The sequence below is a fragment of the Corvus cornix genome, chromosome 14 (genome assembly GCF_000738735.6).
Source record: "Corvus cornix cornix isolate S_Up_H32 chromosome 14, ASM73873v5, whole genome shotgun sequence".
NCBI lineage: Eukaryota > Metazoa > Chordata > Aves > Passeriformes > Corvidae > Corvus > Corvus cornix.
Window position 1 is genome coordinate 2,936,598 of NC_046344.1, and position 17,370 is coordinate 2,953,967.

The 17,370-nt window shown below is 43.5% G+C and overlaps 1 long non-coding RNA gene across 1 annotated transcript in view; it reads right to left on the minus strand.

The window, feature by feature from the left end:
• LOC104684839 overlaps nt 1-17,370 on the minus strand; it is a 148,527-nt gene that overhangs the window by 25,934 nt on the left and 105,223 nt on the right. Inside the window, exons 4-8 of the long non-coding RNA XR_751028.4 lie at nt 11,109-11,146; nt 9,264-9,388; nt 8,662-8,700; nt 7,937-8,155; nt 4,142-6,694 (exon numbers count right to left, since the gene is read on the minus strand). This is a non-coding gene — a long non-coding RNA (uncharacterized LOC104684839). The remainder of the gene's footprint in view (nt 1-4,141; nt 6,695-7,936; nt 8,156-8,661; nt 8,701-9,263; nt 9,389-11,108; nt 11,147-17,370) is intronic.

Here is a 17,370-nt window from a genome sequence, read left to right on the forward strand (position 1 = left end):
GTCACAGGGCAGGGACAGGCCCGGCCTGAGATTGTTGGCAGATCTGTGCTGAAAAGCCTTTGTGATAGGAGTGGATTGTCCAGGGGTGGCAGGAAGGGTCCTTGTGATAACATTTGGACATGGCAGCTGCGTGGCACAGCACAACAGTGGTGCTGAGGAAAAGCCTCTCACGTTCACAGCTCCTGTGCTGAGTGTGAGGGGAACATCAGAGAGAAGGGTGATCCTCACTGCGCCTGCCAAGGCCAATACTTGTCACTGCCCCTCTTCTCATCATCCACCACAAATGAAAGCCAGTGACAAGGTTGCAGTTCTGTCTTTTTGAGGTGTCTATTTTGGCCTTGTTCAGCAGCAAAGTGCACCCTCTACCCATAAATTTACAGAAATTTTAGAGAGGCAGAAAGCAATTATGGAAGATCAAAATGAAGCTGGTGAGAGAGCATGGGAAATGGTGTCTGCTGCTGGTTTCCAGTTTGCTCAGAGAAGTGGAATGGATAGCACAGTCCAAGAAATTGCCATGGTTCTATTAAGTAACAGACATGATTTACTGTATTTTCCCTCCTATCTAAAATCATCCACAAGAATTGGCCTTTGCAGGAGCAGGAGTATTGTCATAAGTACCATGGGGTTCACTGAAAGTAAAAATAATTCTAGAATTAAGTAACTGTGAATAAGATCCTTTGAGCAACCAGGATTTCATGAACATAGCCGAAGGAGGCCTGAAATGCATTGGAAAGTTACTGTGTTCAACTGCAATTTTCACATTTTCCTATTACACAAAATAAAAAATACTTTGCCCACCAGAAAAGGCCCTGAGCTTTGCTGTAATAGAAGCTGAGAAGTGACTCTGCTGAAGTCATTGGTGTGAGCTAGTGAGCTGTGAATATACTTTAATATGTGAAGCAATACCTGGCCAAGGTTTCCTGTTGATTTCAGAGGGACTATTTGTACAGCCAGTTACTGCTCTGTACAAGCCTATGAGCATGTGGGTTTCTGCTAAAATAAGATTACATGTCTATTAGACTATCCAGAAGCTACAACACTGCAATATATAGTATTAGCATGCACTGAAGATAGGTCCTTGGGAAATTATTCAATAGAAATATGTAGGAGACCAATTTCCTCAGTAACAGCAAATCTTTCAAGCACTGCAGTTTAGGTGACGATTCAGCTCTTGCAGTAGAATCCATTTAACTCTGGATTTGGAAAGGACAGTGCTGGAAGTTAGGGAGCAGCAGATTTATGTGTCACTGGATTACAGTGGTGAGGCTATTTTGCAAACAACCTGCCCTCTGAAACTGCTGACTGTAAGATGCTTTTGGAATATTGACATTTTGCCACAAGTACAGAAAGCTCACACTCAACTCATATCATCACACGACTTAACAACACATTTCCCTTGCATAAATGAAACAATCCCTGTGTCCTTATAACAATTATAAAACCATCTTTCAGTTATTATGCTGCCCTGCAGCAAGGAGGGGGTATTGATCCAAGCCTATGCTTCATCTACAAAAATGGGGAGAAAACAGAGGATATGAAATTGCTCTAAAACAAAGCAAATGGCTTCATCTCAAAGAAGAAACATCCTTTGAACAAAAGTAAAATGCTCAAAGTATCTTAAGAACAAAGAAACACAAGCACCCAGGTCTATGAACTGCTCTGGAGTAAACTATTTCTTACCGCAGCCATAACGGGGCTCAAGCACGGGGAAATCTTCCGTAACAAACCAAACCAAAATCGTGGGAGGTCACTGCAGAGAGTTTTATGTGGTTTATGCATGGCGAACTGAATAGAGACAGGCTGCATTTTTTTCCCTGTGAATCACAGGGCCCTTGCTGGCGTTGAGAACTGACTCAAGAATTCCACAGTCTCTATCCAGTCCTGCCATCCCTGCTTCAAAACCTGGGCCTGACAGGGGGTCTGTGATGACAACACAGTTTCCATAGACGTGCTTTGGTAACTTTTCCAGTGCTCTACAGCATTCACTCCTGACTTTGCCTTGTTGAAGGCAGGAGGACAGCAAACAGGCAGTGCATGTGCCCTGAGACACCGTCCTCTCGATTCTCTTTTCAGCCTCACTCCTTCTTGTAGCCAATTCTTTTGGTATTGGATAAGAAAAACTGGCCATAAGCAGGGACAATGCTGCTGCAGGTGCATTTAAAGCAGGAAAAAGTTGAGTTTCACAGCTGACAGCGCTGCTGAGAAACCTGAGATCTGTCACTACTCACGCAGAAGACCTGACACCAATGTCCTTTTGAAATACTGCAAATTGTGCCCTGCCTGCAGCACCGGTTCCATCCACAGCACGTGGGCAGCCGTGAGAGCACAAGGAAGTGCTGCCTGCCTCTTCTCAAGGGGTGATTTGCTTCCCCTAATCCAGAATGTTTCAGTATTTTTATACTTGCTTTCTGTGCTGTCTTTTCAGGTGTGCAGCTCTTGAGGAGCAATCTGGACTCCTCAGAGATGTGTCAGTGTCATTCTCCTTATCACTGAATTCTAAAAATCACAGTTTCAGTTGCTACAGCTTTTATTGCATCCATCTTTCCTCTTTTTCTGAGGCTGAGTTGTTTAATTTCCTGAAACTCACTAACAAAATCAACACAGAAGGCCAGAGCTTTTCCTTGTGTTCTAAATACATATGCAAAAACTCTCAGCTAATTAGTGCTAAATTAAAATTCAAGAGGAATATCCTTTATTTTTAGGTTATATGGATAAATCACGTACTTCCTTTACTGTTTCTGAAGAAAGATCAGCCACTGCATGCTGTTAGTGCCACTGAGAATAATAAAAACTCATCACAAAATGATATCTTGATAAAACACAACGACCTTTAAAGCCGAAGCTGTGGGAGCAAACCAGATAAAAAATGTTTTCAGAACACATACAAAAAGGTCTGCAATGAAAGGAAAACTGATTATTCTCACATTCTTAATTATTTTAAAAGATCGATGCAATTAAATTAGGTATTATTTTAAAACAGTGGGATTTCATACCATGCTGGCTACATTATTCATTTTTGAATGAACTTTCCTATTTTCTATTTACGAAGCAAGGCTGATTTTTATACGCACGCTTTTCATTTCTCCACACATGCTGTAAAACAAGGACAAAAATTTTCACAGCAGGAATTGATTCCTAACTGGTCACTTTAAGCCATGTGGTCTTCCTCCCTTGTAATTACTGACTATGTCCTTATCCATTCAAAAGGTTTCTAGCAGCATACAGCAGCTGGGGTCATTCTTACTGCTCCTGAGTAATCTCGTTTGGTACAAATACCTGAATTCACAAAGGAGCCAGCCACTGTCTCAAGGTTTCTGTGTGCAGAATCTCTCATGCAGGGGGGGAAAAAAAAAAAAAAATTAAACCTCAAAGATCTTTGCTAGCATTATTTCATTTTCTTCTCTTCAGATTCTTGTCCTGATTTTTAAATTACACACAAGTGGTCTCAGAGTGCTTGAGCGAAGGTCAAATTTTTTCTATGTTTTTGCATAATGCCTTAAAAAATGAATTTCTAATCTCTTATTCTGACTGGGTAGTTCATCTGCCCTAAATATAACAAATAATATTAAATTTCAGGCTTTAGTGATGTTGAAATTAAATGAGAGACTGTGAGGATGAGCAGGGCTGAGGGGGTGCATGGGTGACCTTTTTCAGTAATCCCAGTTTGAATCTATAGATTAAATCTATTCTCTTTGAAGAAATACATTACCAGAAAACCCCCAAATCGGCCAGGAAATACACAGCACCAGCACCACAGGGTTAAAACTTGAATTAGGTTGTGGAACCAAGTCAGTGGGAGGGGGTCTATTCTTAATTGAAGTGAAATCCTGCTCACAGCGAGGAGGAAGCGTGTGAAACACCCAGCTAGGTTTTAAATGTTAGTCACATTCCACAAGGCTTTGCTGACTCTTGTGGATTGAGAAGGCAGGGGAAGGGTAATGAAGGACTGAAATGTGAAGTTAAGACCCACATGTGTTGAAAACTGCAGAATTCCTGTGGCCAAGGAGCTGAAGGACAAAAAGCTATCATGGCAAGAAACAAGTACGGTTTCATGTGCACTCCACATTAATTACTTTTGAAAGAGTCTGGAATTGAGTCACAAGTAAATAAATAGCCAGTCAAATATATTGGTGCATCCTACCTTGAAGTTCCATGCTGCTGGCATGAAGACTTTCCTGGAAAAAATTTCATTTTTGTGTCCTTCAGATGAGCTGCTACAGAACTCAATCACCATCTGTTTTCTGGATTCAGGGAGCCCTTGGATGAAATCCTGTTGCTTGCTTTCTATTTCCTGGAAGGATTTCTTGCACTTTTCCTCCCTCTGAGCCCCATGGTACACCTTGAACTCCTTGTTTGGCCAAATGAAGCTCACCAATGGGATTGCAGGAAGGAGAAAGATGGGTTGTTTATCTATTAAAAAATACCTGTGAAAAGAGTAGGAAATTCTCCATTCCAGGGCAATAAGGAGAGAAAATTAGATTTTTTTTTTTTTCCCCATAAAACTGAACAGAAGTTTTCTTCTTGCCTGGATGGGAGCAGAATCTTGGTCTTTGTAGTCTCTGTTCCTGCTGGGCTTTCTCAGGGCCACGTGCAAAATTCTTTCCTTGCCTGTCCCAGGAAAATGAAGGCTGAAACAAACTTCTCATGCAAGGGATCTGCATATGATGCCATCTCTTTTCCTGGTAAAGGGAATTTGAGCTTTCTAGCCCCAAAGTCTCAGTGATTCCCACAGACCTTTGAATGTGGAACAGTTGGCAGGCTTGCAGCTAAACAAAATTTAATCTTCCTTGAAAGGCCAAACCTTCCAACTTGGATTGCTTTCTTTGCCCCTACTCTACTTCTGTCTGTGTTTAATAGCAAAGTGAAAACAAAGAGAGGGAGTTATCTGAAGAATTTGAAATTGGGGCATTTTTACTGTCTTCAGCTTATTCCAGATAAAGATGCCAATGTCAAAACAGGGGAAAATCTTTGATGAGGGATTTCCAAAGCAAATGTCTGAAGTGCAATTGCAGATTTTTACTCAGGGTCAGATTTTGAGCGGTATGGCAAGTGCTCCATATCCCTTTCCAATTCCAGTTTAAAGTGAAGGAGTCTAATGAACAACACTGAGGTAAGTTAACTTATTGATGTTAAAACCCTGATTAGCTCTTCTTGTCCACAGAAGTGGAAGCTGAGAGCAGCTGAAAGGGAAAACGGAGAGATCAAGATTTGCATTAGTTTTGGAGGAACTCCCTTGGGATTTGGTTGGATGGGACCAGTTTAAAGGGTCCCGGTTTGCTTCCCTCTCTTTCTTATCCCTTTGTACAATTTCCTAAGGAAGGGACAAGTCTCAGCTGATCCTGCTGGTTTGTGCAGCAGGACCTCAAATCCCAGAGCAGTTTGTCACAAAGTGCAAGGCACTCACAGACACCTGCAGAAAAGACACTTGTTACATCGAGCCAAAGGCAGATTCTGTAGATAATCTCGCCAGAAGCAAAACTCTCGTTAATTCTCCTATTTCACTCCACATGTTATTAAACACAAAATATCAGTGCAGTACAAAGCTCACAAGAGAACAACACAGAGACATTTCTAAGATGCTGGGAAAAACAGACTTTAGGTTCACTTAAGTAATTGCTGAATTCCTGAAGGAGAGGCAGCATATTTTCTACATATTTATTATTTCTTTCTCCTCTGCTCTTGTTGAGCTATTCAAACAAGGTAGGAAAAGGTTCGTCTGAAAAGACAGAAGTTTTTTATCCAAATTTTTCTTCAATATAAATTTGTGAGAAAGTGTCTTTGAACACACCCAGTTGCTTGGGTTTATTTTTTTTTTAGAAAACATTGATGCTGTCCTTTCTTCATCTTCTCTGCAACAGCTGGCAGTACTACTGCCAGATGCCACCAAAGTCTACTGAGTATTAAAAGCAAGCCAGCCCTAACCCTGGGCTTGAAAGAGTGATGATGTCTCAGCAGCCAGAGGACACAGAGGAGATGAGTGAGACAGAAGGAGCTTGTCAGAGAGCTACAACGTCAAACTAACAAAATAACAGACCCGAAATTCAAAATGCAGCTTGGTAGCTCCAACAACAGGCAGATGTACTCACACATTTACTATTTTTTTTGTCCTTTGGTGGAAATTAGTTTTCTTAAGCAATTGTTGGACTTCACATGTGACTTCAGAATACATCTGAATTTTACAGGTAAGAAAAAAATTGGATCTGGAGTTGCCGTGAACAGAAAAATCCAAGCACAGCCTTCTTCCTTGCTGATGGCCAAGGCAAAGGTATGATATGTAGATGAGGAATGCAGTCTGGCAGATGGCCATTCCCACTCTGGACAACTCTCACCTGTCTGGTGAGGTTAAACCATCCTGGTGCTGCAGTCAATGACATCCAACGTGACACAAACCCACGGGTTTGTCCTCTCTTTGTGGAATCAATGGAAAGACAGCCTTCAGCATGAGTTCAGAGTGCTAAACCCCCTCCACATCTGTGCATCCTGATGTCTGCTCTGCTCCATCAGGAACTGCTGTGCTTACACCTATCAGTGGCAGCCATATGATAGGGCAATGTGATTTTCCAGCAGCTGATTTGCATTGAAGATTCATTTTCACTTCCAGAGGTTTCTGGAAGCTTCCAAAGGGGCAGAGTTGCCCCTTTTAATCCTCTCTCTCTGAGTTGTATCTTGTGGTGCACTGTTGAAGCCAAGTAGCCTGAAATATAGCAGGGGATGATTTCCAGGGTGTTGGCCATTCCCTGAGAGTTAGAGCTGAGGCAGTGGCTACTGAGGAGCCAACTGGAATTACCGATGGTAAGGAGCTGAAGCCAAAGCAACCCAAGCCAACAGAATCATTGGAAGCCAGCGAGACCTGTCTCTGGGGCCTGTCCTACTGAACATATGTTTGGAACTTGAGAAAGGAAAGGAGCATCTCAAGGGACGTGAATCAGACCAGTTGAGCAACACTGGAAACTTGAACATTACTACAAAGCCAAAATGTCTTTGTTCTAGCATATCCAAAATTTATTAAAGCAAAATACTGCAAAATAGCAGAGAAACAAAACCTGATCCAAATCAATATTTGCAAGAAAACGTTGACAAAGAGCATAATCTATATGCCAAGTGTTCCCTCAGGAGCAGGCTAATTTTGCACAGACATTCCTGAGTGGGAGATACATTCATAAAAACATCTTGGCACTGGGTTTCAGTGCAGCATGGGAACTCCTCACTGAATTAGTTTCCAGCCATGACTCCATCCCCTGCTTTCTCTCCTTCTCCTGCTATGACCAGCCACTCCCCCTTGGTCTCTCCACAGGGGTTAATTAATTCTTCTGTGTTATGCAGCCACTGGGACTGCCCTGAGAGTTTCCAAGGTAGAAAGAGAAAGTAGAAGTACAATACAGCTCCCTGCATGATTTGTGAAACATGCAAAATACAATAGTAGTAAAAATAGTAATGAGCTCATTATAATAGAAATGGTCTCATTAGCAGTGCAAATGCCAATCATATACGTGGCCAGGTTCCTGATGGTGCAGGGAGTCCTTTAAACACTGTCCTTTTCTGCTCCAGAAGCATAAATCCTATTTAAAAACATCCAATTTGCCTGATTCTTGGGCTGCTGTCTCTCGCTTTGCTCCCCAAGAGGTCACTGCAGTGTGTAATGCCTGGACATGTGGGATGGGGGGGTGAGATGCCCATCCCTGTGCCCTGCCAGTGCCTGCCCTTCCCCTCCAGGCTGCTACTGCCACAAGAGCAGGGAGAAGATAACTCCATTTGATGGCAAGAAATGTCTTGAGCATACAGTGGGAAAACATATTTGGCAATATTTTGATTAGAAGGAAAACACTTTTCCATCAACATGCTGGTAATGAATTTAGGGCATTTGCAGATGCGCAGTAAGAAGGGGGATAAACACATGGCTTCAGGTATTTTGGGCCAGTTGGAGTGCAGTACTCACGGCTGTGCATGTCCTGCTGCTCCAAACATTCCTCCCAGGAAGCTGCAGGGCAGGATGACGGCATCTGCCTGTGGCTGGAGCATGGTTCATCCCTCCCCTCCACTCCAGACAGGTGGTGTGGCTTCTTCCCTTCCAAAGTTTCAGGCAGAAATATCACCTTGGCTGACAACATGTTGGCCATTGGTCATTCTGGGGGAAGAAACTGCCAACCAGCACACCCTGTAGACAAAAATCTTGTTTTCATTTGTAAACTAGGCTACCAGAAATGTAGAACTTCATCATGATCTGCCAGGTAATAATGAGTCACGCTCTTCAAAAGTGTACTTAAAATTGAAAGTGATTAAAGATGCTCCAGCCTGCAATTGCCTATTACTCACTTGTGCTCTAAACGTGACACAAACCTTTCACATCATTCCAGGAAGCTGTAACTTCTTAAAGCGATGCTCCTGGTAATTAGGGGAGAGCATTCTCTGTGCTGCAGCAGTGTCAGGAGTGCTGCCTTCTGCAGCCGACAGAGCAAGTGTGGCAATGTGGCAGAGAGGCAGCACCTGGTCCCACTGCTCAGCATCTCATTGCCCAGGAAGTGGCCACTCACCGGGACTTCAGCTTCATCAGAGAAATGCTGGACTTGGGGAGGCTTAACCTGGCCTGGTCTGAGCTTCTGAGATCAGTTTTGGACTCAGAACAAGGGAGCTCCTGGTACAGATCAGCAACATAGCACCTACCTGTAGTCTGAGCAAAATTCCTGCCTCTCTGAAGGTGGCCTAGGGATAAGAAAAGGCTTTTAGTAATTTATTTTTAGGCTCTCTACTTTTTAATTTTGAAGCATAGTTAAAGTAGCTTCAAGAGACAGACACATCCTGCCACTAAACCTCAACACTCTGCCTTTGCCTTCACGGCCTTTATTCTGTACACGTTTTTGATTTACCCATTTTACTTTTCAGACAAAGTTAAATGAGACCTGGGGGGTTTTCCTGTTGTAAAAGTAATGCCACTTTGGTCGATAAAGGTATCAGAGAGATACCACAATGCTTAAATAGAGTAGAAATATAAATAAATAAATAAATTTTAAAATCCCAGGCATTTGAGACAAGCACTCCATACCAGACACAGTAACTGCAGGACCAAGTGCTGTGGTTATCCTGGCTGCCTCCATGCACAACCCAGGGCACTGAATGAACCCTAATAATGGCTCAAATAGTTTGTGACAGTGAAGAACATAAGTGTTATATGTATGGGCTCCTCTGGTTGGAAGCTGCCTCCCTGCAGAGATGCATCTACAATACACAAAGAGCATTGTTTTACGTGTGCTGCAGGCTGTTCTTACCTCTGTTTCCCATTTTGCTGCTCAGGTTGCCACCAGGGCATCCTCACCCCACCTCTCCTCAGGTTGCTGTCAACTATGGCATTTCGGGATGGTGCCAAACCTCCTGAAAAGAGGTGTGAATTTTACTGTAATAAAATAAGAGCAATAATTTTTACCTGTTTGGAAAGAACTGTGCACACACAACAGTGTATAAACAGCAAGTGGCAATATTACCAATAATTACCTGTGTTATTAATGACAGGAATTTATCTCAATACTAATAAGAATAAGATTGTTCAAAATGACTTAATCTCATTTAATCTCAAGGATTTATCCCAATAATAAGGACAAATAGAAGTATAAAGAGGAAGATGTACGTAAAGACTACAGAGAAACCGTGTCATAACTGTGGTGGACAAAATAAACGCGCCTTCTTACCCTGGGATGTGTGATTAAAAACACCCCAAACCTAAAGTTATACAGGATGTATTTATGCAAGGAAAAAAGTGAGGAAGGTGAGCATATTCCTGGGCTTTACAGGAAAACTGAGCTCCCCAGCTGGAGGCTGCAACATGGCACAACAGCAAAGGGGACACGGCTGTGAGCTTGGGCAAGGCACAACTTTTCAGTTCTGAAATGCCATCCGACAGCAGGAGCTGATTTCCTGGTGAGGAGTTTGTGGTGGCTGGAGCTGCCCCACATCCCAGGCGCAGCTAAACCTCCCCAGGACCAGCAGGTGTCCTTTCCCACACAGAGCCTGGAGCTGCCTGTCGCTGCTGCCCATGCAGGTCAGGCAGAGAGATGTGTGCCTCAGAGCAGAGGAGGACAGCTGAGAACACGAGCTAGCAGAAGGAAATGAAAGAACAGCAACTACCAGATGATTAATAGCACTGATATGAACCCTGCTGACAGCACAGAGCCTGGGCACCTCTGTGGAGACAGATTAACTTTGTCTCTTGGAACATGGGAACTAAAGGAAGAGAAGCTACCCACTGGGAAACGTCTGAATCCATAGAAGAGTAATGAGAATGTTTGGGCTGAAAGAATTGGCTGGAGAAAATTTTTGGCAACGTCTGCCCCTCTTTATCTGAGTGCTTAACATCCACTCAGCTCAGCATGCAGATTTTGGGTTACCAGTACCACGTCTCCTGGCTGCAAAGTCAAAAGGCAGTAGCACAGGAATTGATCTTCATTTTTTCTGAAGTAGTTTGAAAACCTTCCTGAGTTGTGTTTTTCCACCCTGACCTATATTTCTGTGATGATTCATTTTTCTGGGTTTTTTTTCCAAAGGATGGCAGAGAGCACAAGCTTAGCTGGGCTTTCCCACCCTCTATGCCCATCTCTGCATGGTAAAACCATGGCCACACTTGGGGGCAAATCCCTCCTGGACCACCAGCCTCCCATCTCCCTTGCAGGATCAGAGGATGCTCTGGAAACTTCAAAGGCAGAAAGAAAAGTCAAATACACATTGAAATACTTGGTGCCTGAGCACATCTCTGTGTGAGACATGACGAGTTTTCCATCAGGGATTTATGGAGTATTTATTCATGTCACAAAAAAAGCTGCTCAGTGGCAAGCAGAAGTCACTTGTGGGTTAGTACTGGCATGAAATTTCCACAAAGAGTAAATAAGAGCTTTTCCCAGGCCTTGGGGTTATGACAGGGATCTGCCTCCTCCTCTTCCTGAGAGTGCTGGAGTTGCATTTTCAAGGGATGTGAAATACAGGTCTGCACTCTGGAGGACATGGAATTACCTGTCTGGGCCATAGCACAACGTGCACTTTCTAAACAGGGGCCTGGTTTTGCTTTATGTGGCCGGGGCACTTGCACCCAAGCAAAGCAACAGAATATAAATGTTATTACTTACCACATTTCCTTCCCTCGTTACCCTCCGGCTTCACTCTGCTGAAGAAGTTACAAAACTTTAGTATTGTGTCAAAACACAGGAGACCAGCAGGATTTTAAGGCCTGATTCATAACTCAAAGAACATCAAAGGAAAAGTCCCAGTTTCTTTTTCTCATCTCTGCGTTTGGGGTCTGGCCACAGCTGATTTTTTGATATGCAGAATAAGCACAGCCCAAGCTGTCCGACTTTGGTGGCATCCTATTGGGCTGAGGCAGGAAAAGCCTTGCACAACATCTTCTAATGATTCATATTCTGGGAGGAGGAACATCACCTCTAGGAATTCAGCTTTATTGGGTACTGTAATCCAGAAGAGATAAAAGCACTTACTAATTACTGCTGGGTTTTGTTTCTTTGAAGAATTGGGTTAAATCTCTTTTGAAAGAAGATGTCTGTTTGTGCTCATTAGATGTATAATTTAATTTGTTTAGGATTTTTTCCTTTTCTAGGGTTTTGTCCTAATGATATCTGTGCTTTTCCTTCTCTTCTTTCCCGCTTTTTTCTCCCCAAAGGTATGAACTTTTGATACACTTTAGATTTATTTTCTTAATATAACTATCCTCATCTCCAAGTTGATGCATCTTCTTTGGGGCCTCATTTTTTCCTCTTTTTTCCCTGTTGAAAATTTATTCCCTTAAAAAAAAAAAAAAAAAAAAAGGGTGCTGCTCCTGCTTGCCTGTTCAATAATTCTGAGATTTGTTTATTTTTGGACCTTTCCTGACTGAAACCTGTATTTGTGCTACATTGAAGAGAGAACTCAAAGTATATACTTTAAAAAAGAAAAAAAAATTGCAATATTATAATTTATCTGTTAACCACTACTATGCAATACTGCAGAAGCAGAGAAAATTGGGCTGAAAGAGAACTTGGGGCTTCGTTTAATTCATAATTCTTCCCCAAGCCAAGACCAACTCTGCCTACATCATTCTTGACAGATGTTTTTCTAACCTGTTCTTAACAGCCTCCAGTGGCACTGGGTACACAACCTCCCACAGCAATTTCTATTAATATGCAACGGCCCTCACTGTTAGAAAGTTTTTCCTAATGTTTAACCTGAATTTCCTGAGCAGCAGTTGAAACCTGTGAGTCCTCATCCTGTTCACATGTATTTGATCTTGTTAAGTCAATCCAGATGAGGGAAGTGGTTTAGCACAGCTCCCAGGAGCTTTCTGCACTTGTGTTCCTTTGCAATTTTAGACACATTTTGAAAAACCCACCCACGGAGAGCTACACCCAAAGTGCAAATAGAGATCAGCTGTTTGCCCTGCCCATGTCTGACATCTCTTGAGATTTTGTTGTGTCCTGGGGGGAAGAAGAAAAAAGAAAAACCCTGCACTAGGTTACACACTTGGGTTACAACCTTTGAGTGCTCACCAGGTTTGAGGTTCTGCGCTGACCACATTAGGATTTGCATGACTTATTGTAAATTAACTCTTTCCCCTTCCCCCCACCCTGAAAACACCACCCAAAAATAAGTAACACTCAAAAATAGGTAACACTTCTAGCTTGCTGTACAAATAAACACTTTGATGGACCATCCTATTTCTTATCTATAGGATGGGAATATGGACACTGCTATCAACTCCTGGATGCTATCATGGCTCGATAAATGAAGACTAACGTTGCAGTCAGCTTTGCCTGGTAGAATCATTTGGGTCAGAAAAATAACCCTTCCTTTACCCAGCTTCCTGTGTTAAAGGGAATTATTAAAACCCTCCAATTTATTTGCAAAATGCTCCAAGATGTAAGTCTGAGGCATGCCCTGTTTTGCTGTTCTCAGATTTAGGGATTATCAGGGGAGTTGATAAAACTCCTGGGTGCAAAACACTGCATGAGGGGAAGCAGCTCAAAGGCTTCACACAAGAGTTTCTGACCCCCCTAAGGTGAGAGGACTGGGAGGGATCTGGCAGCCACTGGTGCCCCCCAGCCTTTTCTCTTTCTCTCTGAAGCAGCAGCATGAGCTTTCCAGGGCTTTTCCACAGGCAAAGGAGACATCTGCTAGCCAGGGCACAGAACAGCTGGGTCACAGCTCTTTTGCTGCTCCTGGCAGTGATTTTTGCCTGCCCCTGGCACTGGCCCTGTCTGGCTATTAGTATTTGTTTTCATCATTATTATTTTTACTACTCCAATTCTGAATAACAATGGAATAAATTCCTTCTCAGAAGTGATTTTTTTTTTTTTTTTAATTACTGCAGCCTGAAGCAATGGAAAGTTAAATATTCTTATTGTATTTGGGTGTGATTCCTTCATGCTGCATGGGGGGAAGGGGAACTATGGTTAGAACAAAGTGGGTGTTGGGATCAGACAGGACAGGAAGGGGTGCCTCAGGCTTCTCCAGTTCTAGAGCCTCGGAGGCACAAACCCTGAAAATGTGGAGGTCCCACAGTGTGACAGACCAAACTGGTAGGAAAGCAGGGAGGATCTATCAGACCACAAATGAGCAAAGAATTGAAAGCATTTTTTTCTTGATTGATGCCAAATGATTGTGTTGCTGGCCTCAGGAAAATGAAATACTGAACAACAAAACACCATCATTTGGGGCTAATCAAAGATTTCTTGCTTAGCCTCAAGCTGAAACACTGTTGGTTTGTTTGATCCAGGAAAAAAAATGATAAAAATATCATGGACACATTTAAAAATCAGATATTTTGGACTGGAAAAAAAAAAAAAAGGACTAAATTACTTTGTTTTCTTTTCCAAGTTTTGACCAGCTTTCCTGTGTGAAACTGTTTCACAAATTTGCCTCAAATAGTTTTTGTCCAAGAAAAAAAAAATACAATCACAACATCTCATGTTTCAACTTTTTTCCCTTTGGCAGGGCACCTTAAATACATCCCAAGGACTGCATTTCCACTGCCCTGAGGTATCCCAAGGTGATGTGTCAGGTCCCCCTGTGCAGATCGAGGTCCTGCCATGCCCAGAGTCACGGACAAGTAACAAATCCCAAACCTACGGAGCTCACATTTTGTTTTTATTGCCTGCTGAAAAGAGCTATGAGATTTGGCCTGCAAACCCTGAGACTCTTCAGAAAGACGTTTGACTTTCACCTCTCTGCAGAAAATGGGACTGCAGCAGATGCCGTGCTGAGGCTACAGACACAGAGACCTCGGCCAGCCAGAAGGATGGCTTATCACTCCCCTCCTCAGTGACAAATCAATAAAGCCTCTTCAAAGCCAAGCCCCATAGGTCACACTGCAGCAACAAGTCTGCAAGCACAGGCATGGCTCAGTCTCACAGGTGGGAGCAGGGGCCCAGTGCTGCAACATAATAGCCACAGAAGCACAGGGTTGTGAGAAAGCAGTATAAAACCAAGAGATGCACACTAATTTCCACAGAAACTGCCCTGGCTGCAGCACACCCCTGAAGCATGAAGGTGCCAGGTGGAAAACGATTTCTAGAAGGTACCAGGTGCTGGCCTGGACTGCCCAGCTGCCCACAGCATGGGCAGGACACAGTGACTGGCTAAAGGACATGTTCGGAAACAAGATGCTTTTGCAAATGGAGGACCTTAGGCTGGGCCTGAACTTTGAGCAGTCAGAACAACATTTAAGAAGCTGATTTACTACCCTCAAGCAGACTGAGAAAGTCCCAGGTACAGCCCTGAGCCAGGCTCTTCACTCCCACCCACAGGGCAACACCCCACTTGTGGCATCACCCCAAGTGAGGTGGCTCTCCTGGCTTTCTTGAAATTATAGTGTTTAGCAGTCTCTTGTAAATACTGAAATAGATCTAATTATTCATTTAATCAGGGGAAAGGAATCTCCTGCTGTTTTCCAAAACCAGGCAAAATGGCCAATTGCAGCGATGCAGGCAAGAAAGGCACGTGGCAGCCCAATCCCATTTGGAGCACGTGCAGGAAGGCTCTCCCTCACTCTGCAGGCATCTGCCAGCCCTGCACCTCTCATCAGAAATGTTTGTGCAGCACAGCAGAAAAATCAAGGATTTTTTTTTTTTGCTACTCAATAAAACACACGAGCCCCAAACAGTGAATTCTCCAAATCCAAATGGTACCGACGCAGAGCAACCCAGCCATAACCTCTTCCATCAGCTGCCTTAGAGGAGGGTAAATCTCAGCTGTCACGAGGTGCCCAGACAGCCTGGTTGCTGTGTCCTCCTCGTGCATTGCTTTGCTCCTCTGTGGCTCATGGAGCAGAAAATAGGAGCGACAGCAGCATGAGTGGCATTGCTTTGTGCTCCGTGGCTTCCCGACAGCTCACCGAGGCAGTAATGAATGGGAAGTGAAAGCTCCTTGGGCTGACAGCCCCAAACAGCAGCTGAGGAGTTGCAGGTTTCTCATACACCTGTTAGAGGACACAGGACAGAGTGCAAAGACAATGCTTTTAATCACCTTGTGTGTTATCAGATCCCCTCGTCTCGCACGGATAAGACGGATGTCTTTGGGTCACTGGCTCCTGACAGCACTGCCATCATTCCTCCTCTTTGAGCTTCCTTTCTCAGTTTTGGTTTTTTAAATGTCACTTTCTTTCTCTTTTCTTCCTGCAGCCGTTTTGCCCAGGTGTGTTGTCCCCCCAGCATGCAGGGACAAGCTCTTTGCTCCACAGAGCCCTTTCCCAAGGGAGCAGTGTGTCTGTGCCCACTGGAAACCCCTTCCCACCTGCTGAGGGGCGATTCAGAAAACCAAATTGTTTTCTTTTCCCTGTCGTTAATGAACTATCATTTCCAGCCCTTGCATGGCCCAGGATGTTGAACACCCCCTCGTTTTGCTTTGCTCTTCCCTGTGTGTGGCTGAGTGCCCAGAGATGCTCCCATGCCATCCCTGCCTGCACATCCCGGGCTGCTCCCTGGGTCAGGCAGAGCAGGGGGAAGAGAAAGCACGAAGCCCAAAACCTGCCATCCACCAGGATCAGGAGGCAGAAGGGAACTCCCTGAGCAGCTCACAGGAGTTAAACTGAGGTGGGAGGCAACACAGATGGGAAACTCTCCTTTTCCAGATAGAGCAGGAGTCGGCTCTGTCCTATCAAGGGACAAGGAATGGTTCCAGCAGCAGAAAGCACAAACAGTGGAGTTGCCTCTGTAGTAATTGCATTAACTCCTTTATGGACTGTTTTCCAGCCCAGAAATAATCAATAGAAGCCACAGAACATACTAAATTATGCTTTGCCTATTTTTCTAATATTATGAACAACTTTATGCCCTTGTTGTCAACACCTACTGCCAGAAAGGCAAGCTAGCAGACTCTGTAATCTCTGCTTTAAGAGTCTGACCATTCCCAAATTTCTTTCAAAGCCATGAATATTTTAAAACTAACATAGCCTGTGGTTCCTTTAATTTGATTTTTTCTTATTATTTCTCAATTTCTCAGCCACCCATATATCCCTGCACCACGATTTTAGACTTTTCTCTGCAACCACAAGCTGTTTTATAATTACAACTTTTAGTGTGTTCCAGAAACGGGTGCTGTCCGTCAATATTTGAAAGTTCACAGTAGGTTTGTGACAGAGCAATCCTGAATCATCTCAGTTTATGCAGGCATTCAGGCTGTGTTTGTTTTACTTCCATCCAGCAAAGCAGATATTGTTATGAGTGTGGCCAGCTGAAGGCACAGCTGATGGGTCAGCTCAGCTCTTGAGTCAGGGCTCGATGTCTTGCTGGTTACCAGCCTGGGCTGGTATTTCATGGCCAGCCTCAGGTCAGCTCTGTGCTGTTGCAATTCACAAATGCACAAATATTTGTTCTGGTTTGGATCAGAGTCAAGTCTCAGCCAGCATCAGTTGCAGGGTGGTAAAAGCCTTTTCCTGTTGCACAAGGGAACATGCACAGGAAGAGAAGTTGGTGCTGTGGCCCTGCGAAAATCAGCTCTTGAAGTTAAGACTTTGCTCCAGTGATGACTAATCTCTTTGCATAATTCCCCTCTGGATGTTTTGGATACAAACATGTTGTTTCTCCTGTAGTGCCAGATTTCAGAGGGTCTTTCTTACTATTCATGTCAAATCTAGTTGGGCTGCAAGTCTGTCTCAATAAAATGAAAAAATTGCTCATATTTGGAGACTTAGACATATAAATGTTTTCAGAAGAGCCACTCTCCCATTTTAAAACATATGTTTCCTCCTTTGTTTTGTCTTTGGGTTTTTTTGCAGGCTTCTTAGGAAATGTGTTGGCATGAACAATATGTTTCAACCAAAGACAGCAAATACTTTCAGAAAAGAAAGCTTTTAAAAGTCATAATGTTTGATTCATCATGGTAAACATCTGATTTATTTACTGT